This window comes from Zingiber officinale, chromosome 4A (assembly GCF_018446385.1).
Source record: "Zingiber officinale cultivar Zhangliang chromosome 4A, Zo_v1.1, whole genome shotgun sequence".
Taxonomy (NCBI): domain Eukaryota; kingdom Viridiplantae; phylum Streptophyta; class Magnoliopsida; order Zingiberales; family Zingiberaceae; genus Zingiber; species Zingiber officinale.
The window spans coordinates 125,007,492-125,029,664 of NC_055992.1; the positions used below are offsets into that span (position 1 = coordinate 125,007,492).

Here is a 22,173-nt window from a genome sequence, read left to right on the forward strand (position 1 = left end):
TTCAGACATTCCTAGGTGGGCGGTGCCTTGAGATCACCGTGGCTGAGATCACCGTGGCTGGCACCGGAGGGCGGCGCCTTGAGACCACCATGGTCTGATTCTGAGGGCGGCGCCACAGCCAAAGATAGTGCTGGAAAAAAATACTGAAATACTGAAATACCGAAATACCGAAAAACTGTACCGACAAAATACCATATATACCGAAATTTTTGGTATACCGAAAAATTCGGTACGGTATCATACCGTACCGAATTTTCTAGTAACGGTAACGGTAACGATTTACATTATTTTAGTATACCAAAATACCGACAAACTCATATATTAATTTAATTACTCTTAAACCAAACGGTCCAAACCCTAAACTCTTCCCAAAGACCCAAACCAAATTCACTTACACGACTTCTCTTGCATAGCCGACCATCGCGCCCAGCCGCCGTCGCAATTCTTCTCCTAGCGCAGTCAATCATCGCGTGCAGTCGCAGTCATAATTAAATAGGGTCAGGTCACCCATATCTTGATTAATAAGTCAATATCATATTCATTACTAATATCAGATCATATCATATCATATCATATCATGTCCCTTACAGTAGTTATTTAAGGATAAAGGGACAATCTCTCATCTCTCATAAGTCAATATCATATTCATTACTAATATCATATCATATCCCTTACAGTAGTTATTTAAGGATAAAGGGAAAATCCCTCATCTCTCATTACTTCGGAGGTAGCGGTGGAACCCTTGGTATGGGTGGAATTGGAAATACTGGAATAACGATGGCTGTACAACATATTTTGAGCCTTAATCTGCAACACAGATTGAGCTTCGGCAGCTTCGGCAACTTTGGCAACTTCAGCAGCTTCGGCAGCTTCAGACGTTCCTAGGTGGGCGGCGCCTTGAGATCACTGTGGCCGGATTCGGAGGGCAACGCCACAGCCATAGATAGTGCTGGAAAAAAAATATTGAAATATCGAAATACCGAAAAACTGTACGGACAAAATAACATATATACTGAAATTTTCGGTATATCGAAAAATTCGATACGGTATCTTACCGTACCGAATTTTTTAATAACGGTAACGATTTACATTATTTTAGTATACCAAAATACTGACAAACCCATATATTAATTATATTAATTTAATTACTCTTAAACCAAACGGTCCAAACCCTAAACTCTTCCCAAAGACCAAAACCAAATTCACGTACACGACTTCTCTTGCGTAGCCGACCATCGCGCACAGCCGCCGTCGCGATTCTTCTCCTTCGCAGTCGATCATCGCGTGCAGTCGCAGTCGTAATTAAATAGGGTCAGGTCACCCATATCTTGATTAATAAGTCAATATCATATTCATTACTAATATCAAATCAGATCATATCATATCATATCATATCATATCATATCATAGCATAGCATAGCATGTCACTTACAGTAGTTATTTAAGGATAAAGGGACAATCTCTCATCTCTCATAAGTCAATATCATATTCATTACTAATATCATATCATATCATATCATATCATATCCCTTACAGTAGTTATTTAAGGATAAAAGGAAAATCTCTCATCTCTCATTACTTCGGAGGTAGCGGTGGAACCCTTGGAATGGATGAAATTGGAAGTACTGGAATAACGATGGCTCTACAGCATATTTTGAGCCTTAATCTGCAACACAGATTGAGCTTCGGCAGCTTCAGCAACTTTGACAGCTTCAGCAGCTTCGGCAGCTTCAGACGTTCCTAGGTGGGCGGCGCCTTGAGATCACCGCGGCTGAGATCACCGTGGCTGGCACCGGAGGGCGGCGCCTTGAGACCACCGTGGCCGGATTCGGAGGGCGGCATCACAGCCATAGATAGTGCTGGAAAAAACAATACTGAAATACCAAAATACCAAAAAATTGTACCGACAAAATACCATATATACTGAAATTTTTGGTATACCGAAAAATTTGGTTCGGTATCTTACCGTACCGAATTTTCTAGTAACGGTAACGGTAACGATTTACATTATTTTGGTATACCAAAATACCGACAAATCCATATATTAATTATATTAATTTAATTACTCTTAAACCAAACGGTCCAAACCCTAAACTTTTCCCAAAGACCCAAACCAAATTCACGTACACGACTTCTCTTGCGTAGCCGACCATCGCGCACAGCCGCCGTCGCGATTCTTCTCCTTGCGCAGTCGATCATCGCGTGCAGTCATAGTCGTAATTAAATAGGGTCAGGTCACCCACATCTTGATTAATAAGTCAATATCATATTCATTACTAATATCATATCAGATCATATCATATCATATCATATCATAGCATAGCATAGCATGTCCTTACAGTAGTTATTTAAGGATAAAGGGACAATTTCTCATCTCTCATAAGTCAATATCATATTCATTACTAATATCATATCATATTATATCATATCATATCATATCATATCCCTTACAGTAGTTATTTAAACATAAAGGGAAAATCTCTTATCTCTCATTACTTCGGAGGTAGCAGTGAAACCCTTGAAATGGGTGAAATTGGAAGTACTGGAATAACGATGGCTCTACAACATATTTTGAGCCTTAATCAGCAACACAGATTGAGCTTCGGCAACTTTGGCAGCATCAGCAGCTTCGGCAGCTTCAGACGTTCTTAGGTGGGCGGCGCCTTGAGATCACCGTGGCTGGCACCGGAGGGCGGCGCCTTGAGACCACCGTGGCCGGATTCAGAGGGCGGCGCCACAGCCATAGATAGTGCTGGAAAAAAATACTAAAATACCGAAATACCGAAAAATTGTACCGACAAAATACCATATATACTGAAATTTTCGGTATAGAGAAAAATTCGGTACAATATCTTACCGTACCGAATTCTCTAGTAACGATAACGATAACGATTTACATTATTTTGGTATACCAAAATACCGACAAACCCATATATTAATTATAATAATTTAATTACTCTTAAACCAAACGGTCCAAACCCTAAACTCTTCCCAAAGACCCAAACCAAATTCACGTACACGACTTCTCTTGCGTAGCTGACCATCGCGCACTGCCGTCGTCGCGATTCTTCTCCTTGCGCAGTCGATCATCGCGTGCAGTCGCAATCGTAATTAAATAGGGTCAGGTCACCCATATCTTGATTAATAAGTCAATATCATATTCATTACTAATATCAGATCAGATCATATCATAGCATAGCATAGCATGTCCCTTACAGTAGTTATTTAAGGATAAAGGGACAAATCTCTCATCTCTCATAAGTCAATATCATATTCATTACTAATATCATATCATATCCCTTACAGTAGTTATTTAAGGATAAAGAGAAAATCTCTCATCTCTCATTACTTCGGAGGTAGCGATGGAACCCTTGGAATGGATGGAATTGGAAGTACTAGAATAATGATGGCTCTACAGCATATTTTGAGCCTTAATCAGCAACACAGATTGAACTTCGGCAGATTCGGCAACTTTGGCAGCTTCAGCAGCTTCGGCAGCTTCAGACGTTTCTAGGTGGGCGACGCCTTGAGATCACCGTGACTGAGATCACCGTGGCTGACACCGGAGGGCGGCGCCTTGAGACCACCGTGGCCGGATTCGGAGGGCGGCGCCACAGCCATAGATAGTGCTGGAAAAAATACTGAAATACCGAAATACCGAAAAAATGTACTGAAAAAATACCATATATACTGAAATTTCCGGTATACCAAAAAATTCGGTACGTTATCTTACCGTACCAAATTTTCTAGTAACGGTAACGGTAACGATTTACATTATTTTGGTATACCAAAATACCGACAAACCCATATATTAATTATATTAATTTAATTACTCATAAACCAAACGGTCCAAACCCTAAACTCTTCCCAAAGACCCAAACCAAATTCACGTACACGACTTCTCTTGCGTAGCCGACCATCGCGGACAGCCGCCGTCGCGATTCTTCTCCTTGCGCAGTTGATCATCGCGTGCAGTCGCAGTCGTAATTAAATAGGGTCAAGTCACCCATATCTTGATTAATAAGTCAATATCATATTCATCACTAATATCAGATCATATTATATCAGATCATATCATATCATATCATATCATATCATGTCCCTTACAGTAGTTATTTAAGGATAAAGGGACAATCTCTCATTTCTCATAAGTCAATATCATATTCATTACTAATATCATATCATATCATATCTCTTACAGTAGTAATTTAAGGATAAAGGGAAAATCTCTCATCTCTCATTACTTTGCAGGTAGCGGTGGAACCCTTGGAACGGGTGGAATTGGAAGTACTGGAATAACGATGGCTCTACAGCATATTTTGAGCCTTAATCTGCAACACAGATTGAGATTCGGCAGTTTCGGCAACTTTGGCAGCTTCAACAGCTTCGGCAACTTCAGACGTTCCTAGGTGGGATGCGCCTTGAGGTCACCGTGGCTGAGATCACCGTGGCTGGCACCGGAGGGTGGCGCCTTGAGACCACCGTGGCCGAATTCAAAGGTCGGCGCCACCGCCATAGATAGTGCTGGAAAAAAAAACTGAAATACCGAAATACCGAAAAACTATACAGATAAAATACCATATATACTGAAATTTATGGTATACCAAAAAGTTCGGTACGGTATCTTACCGTAACGAATTTTCAAGTAACGGTAACGATTTACATTATTTTGGTATACCAAAATACCGACAAACCCATATATTAATTATATTAATTTAATTACTCTTAAACCAAACGGTCCAAACCCTAAACTCTTCCCAAAGACCCAAACCAAATTCACGTACACGACTTCTCTTGCGTAGCCGACCATCGCGCATAGTCGCCGTCGCGATTCTTCTCCTTGCGCAGTCGATCATCGCGTGCAGTCGCAGTCGTAATTAAATAGGGTCAGGTCACCCATATCTTAATTAATAAGTCAATATCATATTCATTATTAATATCATATCAGATTATATCATATCATATCATATCATATCATATCATAGCATGTCCCTTACAGTAGTTATTTAATGATAAAGGGGCAATCTATCATCTCTCATAAGTCAATATCATATTCATTACTAATATCATATCATATCATATCCCTTACAGTAGTTATTTAAGGATAAAGGGAAAATCTCTCATCTCTCATTACTTCGGAGGTAGCGGTGGAACCCTTGGAATGAGTGGAATTGAAAGTATTAGAATAACGATGGTTCTACAGCATATTTTGAGCCTTAATCTGCAACACAGATTGAGCTTCGGCAGCTTCGGCAGCTTCTGCAGCTTCGGCAACTTTGGCAGCTTCAGCAGCTTCGGCAGCTTTAGAAGTTCCTAGGTGGGCGGCGCTTTCAGATCACCGTGGTTGAGATCACCGTGGCTGGCACTGGAGGGTGGCGCCTTAAGACTACCGTGACCGGATTCGGAGGGCGGCGCCACAACCATAGATAGTGCTGGAAAAAAAATACTGAAATACCGAAATTCCTAAAAACTGTACCGACAAAATACCATAGATACTGAAATTTTCGATATACCGAAAAATTCGGTACGGTATCTTACCGTACCGAATTTTCAAGTAACGGTAACAGTAACGATTTACATTATTTTGGTATACCAAAATACCGACAAACCCATATATTAATTATATTAATTTAATTACTCTTAAACCAAACGGTCCAAACCCTAAATTCTTCCCAAAGACCCAAACCAAATTCATGTACACGACTTCTCTTGCGTAGCCGACCATCGCGCACAGCCGCCGTCGCGATTCTTCTCCTTGCGCAGTCGATCATCGCGTGCAGTCGCAGTTGTAATTAAATAGGGTCAGGTCACCCATATCTTTATTAATAAGTCAATATCATATTCATTACTAATATCAGATCAGATCATATCATATCATATCATATCATAGCATAGCATGTCCCTTACAGTAGTTATTTAGTGATAAAGGGACAATCTCTCATCTCTCATAAGTCAATATCATATTCATCACTAATATCAGATCATATCATATCATAGTATAACATGTCCCTTACAGTAGTTATTTAAGGATAAAGGAAAAATCTCTCATCTCTCATTACTTCGGAGGTAGCGGTGGAACCCTTGGAATGGGCAGAATTGGCAGTACTGGAATAACAATGGCTCTACAACATATTTTGAGCCTTAATCTGCAACATAGATTGAGCTTCGGCAACTTTGGCAGCTTCGGCAGCTTTTAACGTTCCTAGGTGGGCGGTGCCTTGAGATCACCGTTTTGAGCCTTAATCTGCAACATAGATTGAGCTTCGGCAACTTTGGCAGCTTCGGCAGCTTTTAACGTTCCTAGGTGGGCGGTGCCTTGAGATCACCGTGGCAGAAATCACCGTGGCTGGCACCGGAGGGCGGCGCCTTGAGACCACCGTGGACCGATTCTGAGGGCGGCGCCACAGCCATAGATAGTGCTGGAAAAAAATACTGAAATACTGAAATACCGAAATACCGAAAAATTGTACCGACAAAATACCATATATACCGAAATTTTCGGTATACAAAAAAATTTGGTACGGTATCATACCGTACCAAATTTTCTAGTAACGATAACAATTTATATTATTTTGGTATACCAAAATACCGACAAACCCATATATTAATTATATTAATTTAATTACTCATAAACCAAACGGTCCAAACCCTAAACTCTTCCCAAATACCCAAACCAAATTCACGTACACGACTTCTCTTGCGTAGCAGACCATCGCGCACAGCCGCCGTCGCGATTCTTCTCCTTGCGAAGTCGATCATCGCTTTCAATCGCAGTCATAATTAAATGGGGTCAGGTCACCCATATCTTGATTAATAAGTCAATATCATATTCATTACTAATATCAGATCATATCATATCATATCATATCATATCATATCATAGCATAGCATGTCCCTTACAGTAGTTATTTAAAGATAAAGGGACAATCTCTCATCTCTCATAAGTCAATATCATATTCATTTCTAATTTTATATCATATCATATCATATCATATCATATCCCTTACAGTAGTTATTTAAGGACAAAGGGAAAATCTCTCATCTCTCATTACTTCGGAGGTAGCGGTGGAACCCTTGGAATAGGTGGAATTGGAAGTATTGGAATAACGATGGCTCTACAACATATTTTGAGCCTTAATCTGCAACACAGATTGAGCTTCGGCAGCTTCGGCAACTTTGGCAGCTTCAGCAGCTTCGGCAGCTTCAGACGTTCCTAGGTGGGCGGCGCCTTGAGATCACCGTGGCTACCACCGGAGGGCGGCGCCTTGAGACCACCATGGCCGAATTCGGAGGGCGACTCCACAGCCATAGATAGTGCTGGAAAAAAAATACTGAAATACCAAAATACCGAAAAATTGTACCGACAAAATACCATATATACTGAAATTTTCGGTATAACGAAAAATTCGGTACGAAATCTTACCGTACCGAATTTTCTAGTAACGGTAACGATAACGATTTACATTATTTTGGTATACCAAAATACCGACAAACTCATATATTAATTATATTAATTTAATTACTCTTAAACCAAACGGTCCAAACCCTAAACTATTCCCAAAGACCCAAACCAATTTCACGTACACGACTTCTCTTGCGTAGCCGACCATCGCGCACAGCCGTCGTCGCGATTCTTCTCCTTGCGCAGTCGATCATCGCGTGCAGTCGCAGTCGTAATTAAATAGGTTAGGTCACTCATATCTTGATTAATAAGTCAATATCATATTCAATACTAATATCAGATTAGATCATATCATATCATAGCATAGCATGTCACTTACAGTAGTTATTTAAGGATAAAGGGACAATCTCTCATCTCTCATAAGTTAATATCATATTTATTACTAATATCATATCATATCATATCCTTACAGTAGTTATTTAAGGATAAAGGGAAAATCTCTCATATACCAAAATACCGACAAACCCATATATTAATTATATTAATTTAATTACTCTTAAAACCAAACGGTCCAAACCCTAAACTCTTCCCAAAGACCCAAACCAAATTCACGTGCACGACTTCTCTTGCGTAGCCGACCATCGCGCACAGCCGCCGTCGCGATTCTTCTCCTTGCGCAGTCGATCATCGCATGCAATCGCAGTCGTAATTAAATAGGGTCAGGTCACCCATATCTTGATTAATAAGTCAATATCATATTCATTAATAATATCAGATCAGATCATATCATATCATATCATAGCATAGCATGTCCCTTACAGTAGTTATTTAAAGATAAAGGGACAATCTCTCATCTCTCATAAGTCAATATCATTTTCATTACTAATATCATATCATATCATATCTCTTACAGTAGTTATTTAAGGACAAAGGAAAAAATCTCTCATCTCTCATTGCTTCGGAGGTAGCGGTGGAACCCTTGGAATGGGTGGAATTGGAAGTACTGGAATAACGATGGCTCTACAGTATATTTTGAGCCTTAATCTGCAACACAGATTGAGTTTCGGCAGCTTCGGCAACTTTGGCAGCTTCAGCAGCTTCGGCAGCTTCAGACGTTCCTAGGTGGGCGGCGCCTTGAGATCACCGTGGCTGAGTTCACCGTGGCTGGCACCGGAGGGCGGCGCCACAGCCATAGATAGTGCTGGAAAAAAATACTGAAATACCGAAATACCGAAAAACTGTACCGACAAAATACCATATATACTGAAATTTTCGCTATACCGAAAAATTCGGTACGATATCTTACCGTACCAAATTTTCTAGTAACGGTAACGATAACTATTTACATTATTTTAGTATACCAAAATACCGACAAACCCTTATATTAATTATATTAATTTAATTACTCTTAAACCAAACGGTCCAAACCCTAAACTCTTCCCAAAGACCCTAACCAAATTCACGTACACGACTTCTCTTGCGTAGCCGACCATCGCGCACAGCCGTCGTCGCGATTCTTCTCCATGCGCAGTCGATCATCGCGTGCAATCGCAGTCGTAATTAAATAGGGTCAGGTCACCCATATCTTGATTGATAAGTCAATATCATATTCATTACTAATATCAGATCATATCATATCATAGCATAGCATGTCCCTTACAGTAGTTATTTAAGGATAAAGGGACAATCTCATCTCTTATAAGTCAATATCATATTCATTACTAATATCATATCATATCATATCATATCATATCCCTTACAGTAGTTATTTAAGGATAAAGGAAAAATCTCTCATCTCTCATTACTTCGGAGGTAGCGGTGGAACCCTTGGAATGGGTGGAATTGGAAGTACTGGAATAACGATGGCTCTACAGCATATTTTGAGCCTTAATCTGCAACACAGATTAAGCTTCGGCAGCTTCGGCAACTTTAGCAGCTTCGGCAGCTTCAGACGTTCCTAGGTGGGCGGCGCCTTGCGATCACCGTGGTTGAGATCACTGTGGCTGGCACCGGAGGGCGGCGCCTTGAGACCACCGTGGCCGGATTCAGAGGGTGGTGCCACCACTATAGATAATGCTGGAAAAAAATATTGAAATACCGAAATACCAAAAAATTGTACCGACAAAATACCATATATACTGAAATTTTCGGTATACCGAAAAATTTGGTACGGTATCTTACCGTACCGAATTTTCTAGTAACGGTAACGGTAATGATTTACATTATTTTGGTATACCAAAATACCGACAAACCCATATATTAATTATATTAATTTAATTACTCTTAAACCAAATGGTCCAAACCCTAAACTCTTCCCAAAGACCCAAACCAAATTCACGTACACGACTTCTCTTGCGTAGCCGACCATCGCGCACAGCCGCCGTCGCGATTCTTCTCCTTGCGCAGTCGATCATCGTGTGCAGTCGCAGTCATAATTAAATAGGGTCAGATCACCCATATCTTGATTAATAAGTCAATATCATATTCATTACTAATATCATATCATATCATATCATATCATAGCATGTCCCTTACAGTAGTTATTTATGGATAAAGGGACAATCTCTCATCTCTCATAAGTTAATATCATATTCATTATTAATATCATATCATATCATATATCTTACAGTAGTTATTTAAGGATAAAGGGGCAATCTCTCATCTCTCATTACTTCGGAGGTAGCAGTGGAACCCTTGGAATGCGTGGAATTGGAAGTACTGGAATAACGATGGCTCTATAGCATATTTTGAGCCTTAATCTGCAACACAGATTGAGCTTCGGCAACTTTGGCAGCTTCGGCAACTTCAGACGTTCCTAGGTGGGCGGCGCCATGAGATCACCGTGGCTGGCACCAGAGGGCGGCGCCTTGAGACCACCGTGGCCGATTTCCGCCTTGAGATCACCGTGGTCGATTTCCGCCTTGAGATCACCATGGCCGATTCCCTTGAGATCACTGGAAGGCGGCACCTTGAGATCACCATAGCCAATTCCCTTGAGATCACTAGAAGGCGCCACCTTGAGATCACCGTGGTCGATTCCCTTGAGATCACCGTGGCTGGCATAGGAGGGCGGCACCACAACCATAGAGACGACCATCAGGAGCAGGAGAACGAAAGTAGTTTTCATCATAAAGAAATTGGTCTTCATAGTTGAAGCGCTGCGGCAAAAGCGAGCGAGCGAGATTGGAAATTTATAATGGAGGGGAAATCGCAGACATTAGGCACGGGCATTAGCAGGAGGGACAGGGCGGTTACGTTCGAGAGTGAAAAATCTTAAACTCGGCAGCGGACGAGTGACTAGGCGATTACGTCCAGGATTGAAAAATCTTAAAGCCGGCAGCTGTGCACATGGAGTCGGTTCGCGTGGCGCTGGCGATGATAAATCATACATGGGTGGTCTGATGTGGAGAATGTAAGTTAGTTAATGTGTGCATCTGGACTCCCAATTGGGCTAAGGTAAGAGTGATTCTTGTTGTGAGTGAGGGTGTCGGTTCCCCTTCACGGTGGTAGTGGGGGGTTTAGCAGATGGTAAGTGGAACATTGTGCAAAAGGAAGAGTGAAGGGACAGAAATAACTCAAAAAAGGGTAGTTGAGGGAGGAGAGCATATAGATGACGTCTCGAGGAAGAGGAAGGGCAGAGTGCTGGTGTGGATATGATAGTTGAGTGTGAATGTGATGGAGCGAGCGAGTGAAATGATGGCTAAGATGGCAAAACGAGGTGTCCTTTGGGTATGATGGCGGCACACATTATTATCTCGATAAAATCATAGTTATCATAATCAAATTTAATTGATTATCTCAAAAGAAATAAAATTTAATTTAAATTAAATTTAAATTTAAATTTAAATTAAAATAGAATTAAAATAAATTAAATTTAATTTAATTTAAATTTAAAATTTAAATTAAATTAAATTAAATTAAAATTAAAATAAAATTTAAATTTAAATTTAATTATATTAAAATTAAATTAATTTATATTAAAATTAAATTAATTTACACTTAAATTAAAAATAAATTAAATTAAAATAAATATTAAATTAAATTTAAATTTAAATTTAAAATCAAACTAAATTAAATTTAAAATTAAATTATTTTAAAAATCTATTTTTACTTAAAATTTATTTCAAAAATTAACTTATAAATTATTTTAAAAAAAATATTTAAAAAAAAAATTATCTTAACTTAAAAATTATTTTAAAAAAAATATTTTAACTAAAAATTTATTGTTTTATTATTTTAAAAATTATTTAAATTAAAAATTATTTTACAAATTATTTCAAATTAAAAATTTCTTTAAAAATTATTGTTATTTTAAAATTTTTTAAAATTATTTTAAAAATTGTTTAAACTTAAAAAAATTATTTTAACTTAAAAAGTGTTATTTTGAAAAATTATTTTAAATTAAAAAATTATTTTAACTTAAAGATTATTTTAAAAAAAATTAGTTTAACTTTGAATTTATTATTTTAATTTAAAAAAATTATCTTAAAATTATTTTAACTCAAAAATTATTTTAAAATTAACTTACTTTTTTTTAAAAAAAATGTTTTAATAGAAACTTAAAATTTTATTTTAAAAATTAACTTAAAAATCTATTTTAAAAAATTATTTTAAAATTAACTTGAAATTTTATTTTAAAAAATATTTTAAATTTAACTTAAAAATTTATTTTAAAATTAACATAAAAAATTTTGGAATTGGGTCAAGCCGGATCGAATTTGGCTTGATTTGAAGGTCAAATGAAGGAGATCAAGCTGAATTAATATGAACCGTTGATCAAGATCCAGTGAAATCATGTCCCTTCAGTCAGATCAAGTGATCTATGTCTTCATCCTCATTTTAATAGATCTGGACCGTCCATAGAGATTATTCTCATCCAAGTCTAATTCATCTCCAATTTAGATCAAGAGAAGAGTTCAATTTAAACCAACAATTCAATTCTTAAAGCCCAATTCCAAAAGTCCAATTCTCCAATTTATAGCCCAATTTGAACTCTACCTTTAATGAATCGGATCTAAGCTCTATTGGATATCATTTCCTTAACCCAACCCGGATCCGAACCCGTTAAGAACCCATTCTCCTCTTTCTCACCCGCACGACAGTGTTTCTCAATTCCCCTTCTCTATTCGCGACCTTCTTCTCTTTTGCGCTAGGGCTCGCGACAAACTCATCCACAGCGTTTCTCTTCTTCTCCTTTCTTCCTCCGGCCGGCGGCGTCTTCTCTTCTCTTCTCTTCTTTAAACTAAGCCAATAGTTTTGGATATTTAATAAACATATCCAATCCTCGATTTCTAATGAGGAATAAAGCGAAACAACTACTTAAATATGCCTAGGATCGAGGGCTAGAGCCAGACCAAATCTGGAAGGTGCACTTGCTGCCTTCGGATCAAACTCGGCGGAAACCGTTAAGAGAAATATTGGCCTCCACTGGTGCTGACACAGACAGCACTGCGGATTTTCTGCTGTTGTTAAATCAAGTCTTTATCGTAGTCAATGGATTGAGATTGTGCGAGCTTCTGATGGCAAATCCGTTCTCATATGTGTTGAACTTATGAACCATTTCATCAGCCACTGCAACTCCATTGCCTGGATTGAGCACATGAATATGAATATAGGAAGTTTTCAGGGTCTCTCGCTTGTCAGTTCTACTTCTACATGGTGCATTTAAAAGAGATTAGTTGGGAATAGAAATGATCTAGATTCGAAGAAAGTGCCAGTCATTCACTCTCTTGATACTGTAACTATAAAATACTGGAAATGCAACAAATATTTCTACAAAAAGAATCACATTATATGCAATGATATTATATATTATCAATAATAGTAATTAGGGAGAGTACTTACAATATAAAAGCAGCAGAAAAATCATGCTTGTTAAAGCCTATCCCTGCATTGTATTTAGTGAAAGAAGCAGATGCACTATCAAATCAAATCTCAGCTCCAAGACTAAGTTCCCTGCTGCCAATTGCTGCAGCAAACTCTAGCAATGGGGTCGGTGTCAAGCCAATGCTAGAATTGAAAGTAACTAACTACTGATGAAGGTACTGGACGTGCATCAAGCTGCAACAAGAGGGGACATGATCAGATTCTAACTTCGGGTGCCAAATGAGGGGGTGAGCTTGTGGGATGATCTACTAGAGGTGATTCAGTATCAAATTTATTAACTGTTACTTGGGGAAAACTACATTAGGTTGAGAGGAAAAAATGGAATGGTCTCGCAAAATTTAAGGGAAAGTATAACTTTTTCAAAACTTGAAAAGTGAATTAAAAAATTAGAAACAGAGTAAATTTTTTCTCTAAGAAAGATAAATACATGGCCTAAGACTATTACTTGGCCATAATCATTACTAGTGATAGTTTTTCATTATACAACGTAACAATATCAAAGTCAAAAGCTAAGAACAATATAAATTTGAAAAAGTATAGGCAACATTTTTAAAATTTTAGAATTCTCTTATATTCATTAAAAAAAATTATATAGACAAAATGTGATATATACAGAAATCAGTAAATATGGGGGAGCTGAAACAACAAATTAGAATTGTTAAGCGGGTGACACCAAAGTCAAAGAGACCAAAATATATCAAAGCCATGTTTTTATATGGTTTTAGAAGTGCCAATATAAAATCCAACTCCAAATGATTTCCCAACGTATATTTATGGACATGTGGAAAATTAATTCCAATATCAAATCTCCTAGGAGCATCATTTAATAGGGGTCATAAAAGTTATAAATTAATTTTAGTAGTATTCTATAAAATCCAATACTTCCATCCAATACATGCGTCACTCATTTTGGTATTAGGAATATATACAAAGAATTTTATTATATTTTTGGAATTTATTGCTCTAAGAACTTATCTATTGACTTATATTTTTTATAGGCTCATATTCGAAAGTAGACAAGCTAAGAGGAAGAGATTATGTGATTTAAAACTTAATTGACTTGAACTTGATATGCTTTGAAAACTTTGATACAAATCACGAATGATTTCTCAAAACAAACTAGCTCTATCATGTGACATTTGTATATCAAAATATTGATATTATATGAGAAGGTATATACATTCCAACTATGTCTTCTAAGGTATATAATCCTTTAGATTGTTGACTCATGCTAATTTAGTGTGTTTCAGACAGATAACTGATAGTAACGTAGGTTGTCACCACATATTTAACACTCAAAAGAAAGAAATATGAACATTTACTTTCCAAGGCATGAAATATTAACCCAACCCATGTGCCTATCTCACAGACAACAAGAAATAACCAAGAAGAAACTGAGTTACTAAAAAAAATCGCATCATCATAGGCGAATAAACAAAGTAATAGTTAGGCTTGTTCATTTGTAGGAATTAACCTTGCCGGACTTCTGATCATGTAGCTTGAAGCTTAACTTAGTCTTTGCACCAGCAAACAATTCATCTACAGTAAGTTTTATTGAGACCTGATAACCGATATAGCAAGTCTCAGTGGAAATTCAGAGAATCAACCTCTAGGTAATGCATAGCAAGCACATAAGGGATTACAAAATACCATTGGAATCCATAAAAAACATAGTTGTCAATTTGAGGAGCAAGGAAATTTACAACTGGAAGTCAATTTACTTTGTAGTCGTACACTAAAGAACATAGAGTGTGTTACCACATTAGTACAGAGTAATAACCACTTTACATTAGAATTTGTATCACCTTTGACATCAACAAGTGTTTTACCACTCCTGTACTGAGAACTTATATCACCAAGACATTGTTCATTCACTTTAATGTCAGTAGCTGTGAGGCCCTGAACCAATTTAAGTTCATTGAGATGCAAATGCCAAAAAAGGCCAAAAATGAAACTATCAATGGAGTACATACACATAGGGCTGGAAAAAAATATCGAAATACCCAAAAATTGTACTGAAAAAATACCGTATATATCAAAATTTTTGGTATACCGAAAAATTCGGTACGGTATCATACCATACCGAATTTGTCAGTAACGGTAACGGTAACGATTTACTAGGTCAATATCGTATCCATTACTAGGTCAATATCATATCATATCATATCATAATCCCTTACAGTATATATTTAGGGATACAATCTCTCATCTCTCATTACTTCGGAGGTGGCGGTGGAACCCCTGGAATGGGTGGAATTGGAAGTTCTGGAATAACGCTAGCTTTACAGCATATTTGGAACTTCAGTAGTCTGCAACACAGATTGGGCTTCGGCAGCTTCGGCGGTGGAATCGGAATAACGGATTTACAGCATATTTTCAATTTTAATATGCAACACAAATTGGGTTTCGACAGCTTCGGCAGTTGCGGCAGCTCCAGACCTTCCTGGGTGGGCGGCGCCTAGAGATCACCGTGGCTAGGACTGGAAAAAAATATCGAAATACAAAAAAATCGTACAGAAAAAATACCGTATATATCGAAATTTTCGGTATATCAAAAAATTCAGTACGGTATCATATTGTACCGAATTTGTCGATAACGGTAACGATAACTATTTAAAATATATCGGTATACCGAAATACCGAGTAACTATAGATTAAATGATTAATTTAGATTCCCCTAAAGCCTAAACCAAACCCTAAACGGCCTCAAACCATGTTCTCTCCTTGCGCAGCAGACGCACACGTCGCGACTCGCGATTCTCTCCTTGCGCAGCCGACGCTCACGTCGCGATTCTTCTCCTTCCACAGTCGACCACCACACGTAGTCGCCGGAGAAGATGCACAGCAACTTAGAAACTTCTTCTCCAGCCCTAAAATTTTTTCCCCTCATTGAATCTGAAGAAATCTAATCACCGAGCTCTGTTCTGAGAGCTGTGCTTGCGCAAGTTCTTGTCCGATTTACCGGTGAGTTTTAGCTTTTGTTTCTTTGGTGGATTTATGGTATTTTTAGTAGGGATTGAAGCCTATATACTTCCCCTAGTTTTCCAGCTAGCATTTAGTTATTTCTGACAAGATTTCGACGAGTCTCCGGCGAGCCACCATCCTAGGACCACCAGCTACTAGTTTAATCTTCAATCTTGCATATTTGGGTCCGAAATCCCAACTCTTATTCTTATATGATCACTGTCCTTCATTACAAAAGAATTATTTTTTATATATTATATGTAATATAAATATATCTTCGGTATGACGGTATTTTACCGATACCGTATACCGAAATGTCGGTACAGTGTCAATATCATTTCTTAGAATATGGATTTTTTCGGTACGATATACGGTATTCGATTTTAGGAACGGTACACCGTACCGACCCAAGCCTGGCTGGAATCGGGGGGCGGTGGCGCCTTGAGACCACCGTGGCAGATTTCCTTGAGATCACTAGAGGGCGGCGCCTTGAGATCGCCGTGGCCGATTCCCTTGAGATCACCGGAAGGCGTCACCTTGAGATCTCCGTGGTCGATCCCCTTGAGATCACCTTGGCCGGATTCAGAGGGCGGCGCCACAGCAATAGAGACTACCATCAGAAGCACGAGAACGACAGAAGTTTTCATCAGAAGGAAAGTGGTCTTCATAGTCGAAACGATGTGGCAAGAGCGAGCGAGCGAGATGAAATTTATAATGGAGGGGAAATCGCAGACATTAGGCACGGCATTAGCAAGGAGTGACATGATGGTTACGTTCGAGACTGAAAAATCCTAAACTCGGCAGCTGATGAGTGATAGGGCGGTTACGTCCGAGACTGATGTGGAGAATGCAAGTTTGTCAATGTGTGCATATGGACTCTGAATTGGGATCAAGATAGGAGTGATTCTTGTTGCGAGTGGGGGTGTCGGTTCCCATTCACGATGGCAATGGGGGGCTTAGCAGATGGTAAGTGGAATACTATGCAAAAGAAAGAGTGGAGGGATAGAAATAACTCAAGAAAGGGTAGTTGAGAAAGGAGAAGCACAAAGATGACGTCTCGAGGAAGAGGAAGGGCAGAGTGCTGGTCTGGACCTGATAGTTGAGTGTGAATGTGATGGAACGAGCGAGCAAAATGATGGCTAAGATGGCAAAACGGGGTGTCCTTGTGGGTATGATGGTTGCACACATTATTATATCGATAAAATCATAGTTATCCTAATCAAATTTAATTGATTCACTCAAAAAAAATAAATTATATAAAAATTAAATTAAAATTATATTAAAATTATATTAAAATTAAAAATTAAAATAAATTAAATTAAAAAATAAATTAACATGAAATTAAATTATATTAAAATTATATTAAAAATTAAATTTAATTAAAATAAAAAATAAAATAAATTAACATAAAATTAAATTTAAATTTAATTTAAATTAAATTAATTTATATTAAAATTAAATTAATTTACACTTTAATTAAATTAATTTACACTTTAATTAAATTAAAATTTAAAATTAAACTAAATCAAACTAAATCAAATTTAAAATTAAATTATTTTAAAAATCTATTTTAAATTAAAATTTATTTTAAAAATTAACTTACAAATTATTTTTAAAAAAAATTTTAAAAAAAATATCTTAAATTAAAAATAATTTTAAAAATTGTTTAAACTTAAAAAATTATTTTAACTTTAAAAAAGTTATTTTGAAAAATTATTTTAAATTAAAAAATTATTTTAACTTAAAAATTATTTTAAAAAAATATAATTTAACTTTAAATTTATTATTTTAATTTAAAAAATTATCTTAAAACTATTTTAACTCAAAAATTATTTTAAATTTAACTTAATTTTTTTAAAAAAATATTGTAAAAGTAACTTAAAATTTTATTTTAAAAATTAACTTAAAAATCTATTTTAAAAATTTATTTCAAAATTAACTTAAAAATTTATTTTTAAATTTATTTTAAAATTAACTTAAAATTTTATTTTTAAATTTATTTTAAAATTAACTTAAAATTTTATTTTTAAATTAACTTAAAAATTTATTTTAAAATTAACATAAAAATTTATATTAAATTTATTTAAAATTAACTTAAAAATTTATTTTAAAATTTACTTAAATATTTATTTTAAAAATTATTTGAAAATTAACATAAAAATTTATATTAAAAATTATTTTAAAATTAACTATTAATTTATTTTAAAATTAACTTAAAATTTTATTTTAATATTATTTTAGAATTAACTTAAATTTAAAATTAACTTAACTAAAAATTAACTTAAATTAAAAATTAAATTAAACTTCAAATTAAAATTAAAGTACATTAAAATTAAAATTAAAAATTAAACATAAAATTAAAAAATAAATTAAACTAAATTAAAATCTAACCAAAAAACTATTTAAAAAATTTCTTAAAAAAAATAAAAATCATTTAAAAAATTATTTTAAAAAACTTTAAAAATCATTTTAAAATCATTTTAAAAATTCTTTAAAAAAATTTTAAAAATTCTTTTAAAAAATTTAAAATCATTTTAAAACTTTAAAAATTATCATTATTTTAGAAAATTTAAAAATCATTTTTAAATTCTTTCAAAAATTCTTTCAAAAACAAAAAAAAAACATTTTAAAAAAATATTTAAAAACTTTAAAAATCTTTTAATTTTTTTAGAAAAACATTTTTAAAATTTAATTTATATATATATATAAGTAAATGAACATTTAACCTCAATTTAACTTAATATACTTTAATTTCAACTATAATCAAAATCTTAATTATAATTTATATAAATTAAAAATTCACTTAGATTGAACCTTAATTTTACTTAACTTTGTTTACAAAGTTTAACTTTGAGTCAATTCTAACTCAACTTTAATGAATAATTTATCTTAAGTTAAACCTAATTAATACTTAAAATTAAAAATACTCCTAGTTAGTCAATCAACTCATCAGTTAATATAAATCAAATAAGTATTAAATTATTGAATTGAGTCAAGTAAAAGTCAATGATTAACTATTATAGAATTAGTACCAAATTATTTCATTCAACTTAAACTAAAATTTAACTTCATATATCTAAATCTAAAATTAATTATTTGATCAAACTTAAGTGCATAATCATAATAAGATATAAATAATTTTGATGAACATTAATGTAACGAACATTAAATTCCCTAGGCACTAAGGTCCCAGGGCACTAAAGGTCGAAATCTTTGTTGCTAACAAAGATAACCAAGAGGTGCTAAGTTAAAGGAGAGTAGTAAATCAGGGGGAATATCAAAATCAAAAGGAATATCGAATTCAGGAGAGTATCGAATTCGGGGGAATATCAAATTCAGAGACAGGTTAATTCAACTTACTAATAAAATTATTTTCTCTTCTTTGAACTAAGCCAATTGTTTTGGATATTTAATAAACTTATCCAATCAACCTTGCTAAATGTCAGGTCCTCTCGACCCACTTGGACTTTCCACCTAACTTCCACGATCTTCTAGACTTTCCTACCTAGCCGCGACTAGGGCTTTCCCGATTGAGTAAATAGCCTACACACTCAGTCAACTTGTTATATCACAACAAGACTTAACTTGAACCTTTGACAATATCAAAACTTAGGTTTGATTATGGTACAACTTGCACCAACAATAAGTTCCTTCCAACTGGCTTAATCAAAACTTTCTAAGAATATATTTTGATGATAATTTTCTAATTTGGTCCTTATGATATCTGAAATGTCAATTAAGTCGTTGATAATTCCTAATTTGTTGATCATGTGAACATGCATATTTTTTCAAATTTTCTATTTTTATTTTTTATTTTTTATTTTCAATTTTCAATTTTTATCTTGTCAAAATCTTCTATTTGATAAGATGTTGCTAAGGTTCTTTTTAATTCCTTATTTTCCTTTTTAAATTTTTCATTTTTAATTTCTAATTTACATGAATTTTTCGATGATATTTTTATAAATGTAAATAACTTATCAAGAGGTAGACATCGTACCTAACTTACCTTGTTGATCTCATTATTTGATTCTCCCTTGTAGAGCTAGTTTTTTTAGACGTTGCTCCCCCTTCATTGATGCTCTCGATGCTCATCTCCGATGAGTTTGCTCCATCGTCTTCTTGGTAACTTGCCATCAGTGTCAGTCCGGTATATACTACAACTTTTGAATCTGATGACAACGTTTCATCCCACGTTACCTTTGGATTCTTGTACTTCTTCTGTGTTGGTCTTTTGTCCTTATCCTTATCTTTGCTTTTGTCCTTGTGCTTTAGTTTCAGACAATTGTCTTTAACGTGCTCTTCTTCATTACAATGATAGCACCTTACTCTCCTTTTTCTTCTTTTGGCATGCACTTAATTAAACTTATTAGTTTTAAAAAAAAACTTTTGAACTTCCTTACCATGAATGTCGTTTCGTCATCATCAAGAGAAGTTTCAGAGTCTGATTCGTTCATTTTTGCCTTCAAGGCAATGTTGTATTTCATCTCCTTCTTTAGATCTTCACATCTAGTTTTATACCCTTCAAATGTAGAGAATAATTCCTCTAAACTACTTACCTCTAGATCCCTAGAGATGTAATTTACATCTACTAGGGTTGACCATACAGATGTTCTAGGGAAAGCATTAAGCATATACCTTAGCAAATCTCGGTTGGTTATCTTTTCTTTGAGATTCGTGAGTCCGGTGATTTTAGGGAACGGATTAAAAGTTCTAGAGATAAAACTTTATCCTCATCGTAATGACTCCCAACAAATTAATCCGTTCAAATTTTATCCAGTCTGAGCGCCTGGAAGGGGTCCGTGCACTCGGACTCAACTGACTCACCCCCGCTGGGCAGTGCTATACAAGGCACCTCGGGGTGCTCGAACTCCAGTCAACTATGTGTTGACTTTTTATTCAAAATAGGGCTCACCAAACCCATTTTTTGGCCTTTTTGAGCAACCTTCTGCTCCGGCTCTCGTCTCTCAGAAACGTCACGTACTTCCTTTTTGTCTGCTAGCGTACTCTTCCGCAGCACCTTGTCCCTCGGACACATCGAGCCCATGGACTCTCTCTCTCTTGTGTCGTCTTTCTTGTTAGCTACGTCTTTTGCTTGACTTCCTGTGCTTCTAAATTCCTACATACTTAGACACAATGCATCAATAGACAACAGAATCTAACTTGACTTGGTTAATCATATCAAAACTACCACGGGGTACTTATACAATCGACACCCAGCCGAGTCCATCTATTGCTTCAAGGATTTTCGTAAGGCATTCCTTTACCACTTTGCTAGCAGTCAATGATACCACAAGATCACGCTGAGCCTCTTTTTCCTTAAGTAAGGGTCAAAGGAGACATTGCGATCATACATTAAAACATTCAACCTGGCGGTCATAGATGTTCCTTCGACCACTCTGGAATTCTAGTGAGTGCATTTTCCCAATGGCTCATTGACAGAGACTTCTTCCGATTCCTGATCAAGAAGCCCCCTAGAGACTTCAATCATCTTCTCGAAAGAGTTACCAAGTACATTATGTAAAGGAGACGTAGTCTGCCCGGAAGAAGGAGGTTGTCGCACCTTCTCCCACCTCCACTCCTGAGTGTCGAGCTCCTCCTCCTCTTCCTCACAAAGAACCCTGAGCGAGACCCCCACCATATCATCATGATCCATGCCCTAACGTTGTACAACACCTGGAGGCTAAACAGACTCAATTCCCCGAGCCCCCCTGGACTCCAAGATTCTGCACCTACCGTCGTTCGAAAACACACAATACTCAAAACTACTATTAGTATAAGCAGGAGGCATGCCGAACAGCCAACCAAGGGTTTCGTCAATGCTCGCCGTCTCCTAATAATCAGTGTCACCAACAACCGAACAGACCACCTAGAAGAGACCATTGAGACACTGAACGACATTAGCAAGTGCCCCAATTGCAAGA

At 36.0% G+C, this 22,173-nt stretch overlaps 1 pseudogene; it reads right to left on the bottom strand.

Annotated features, from left to right (window-relative positions):
- Positions 1 to 12,721: 12,721 nt before the first annotated feature.
- Positions 12,722 to 16,920, bottom strand: LOC121972757 (annotated as a pseudogene).
- Between the last annotated feature and the right edge of the window lie 5,253 nt (positions 16,921 to 22,173).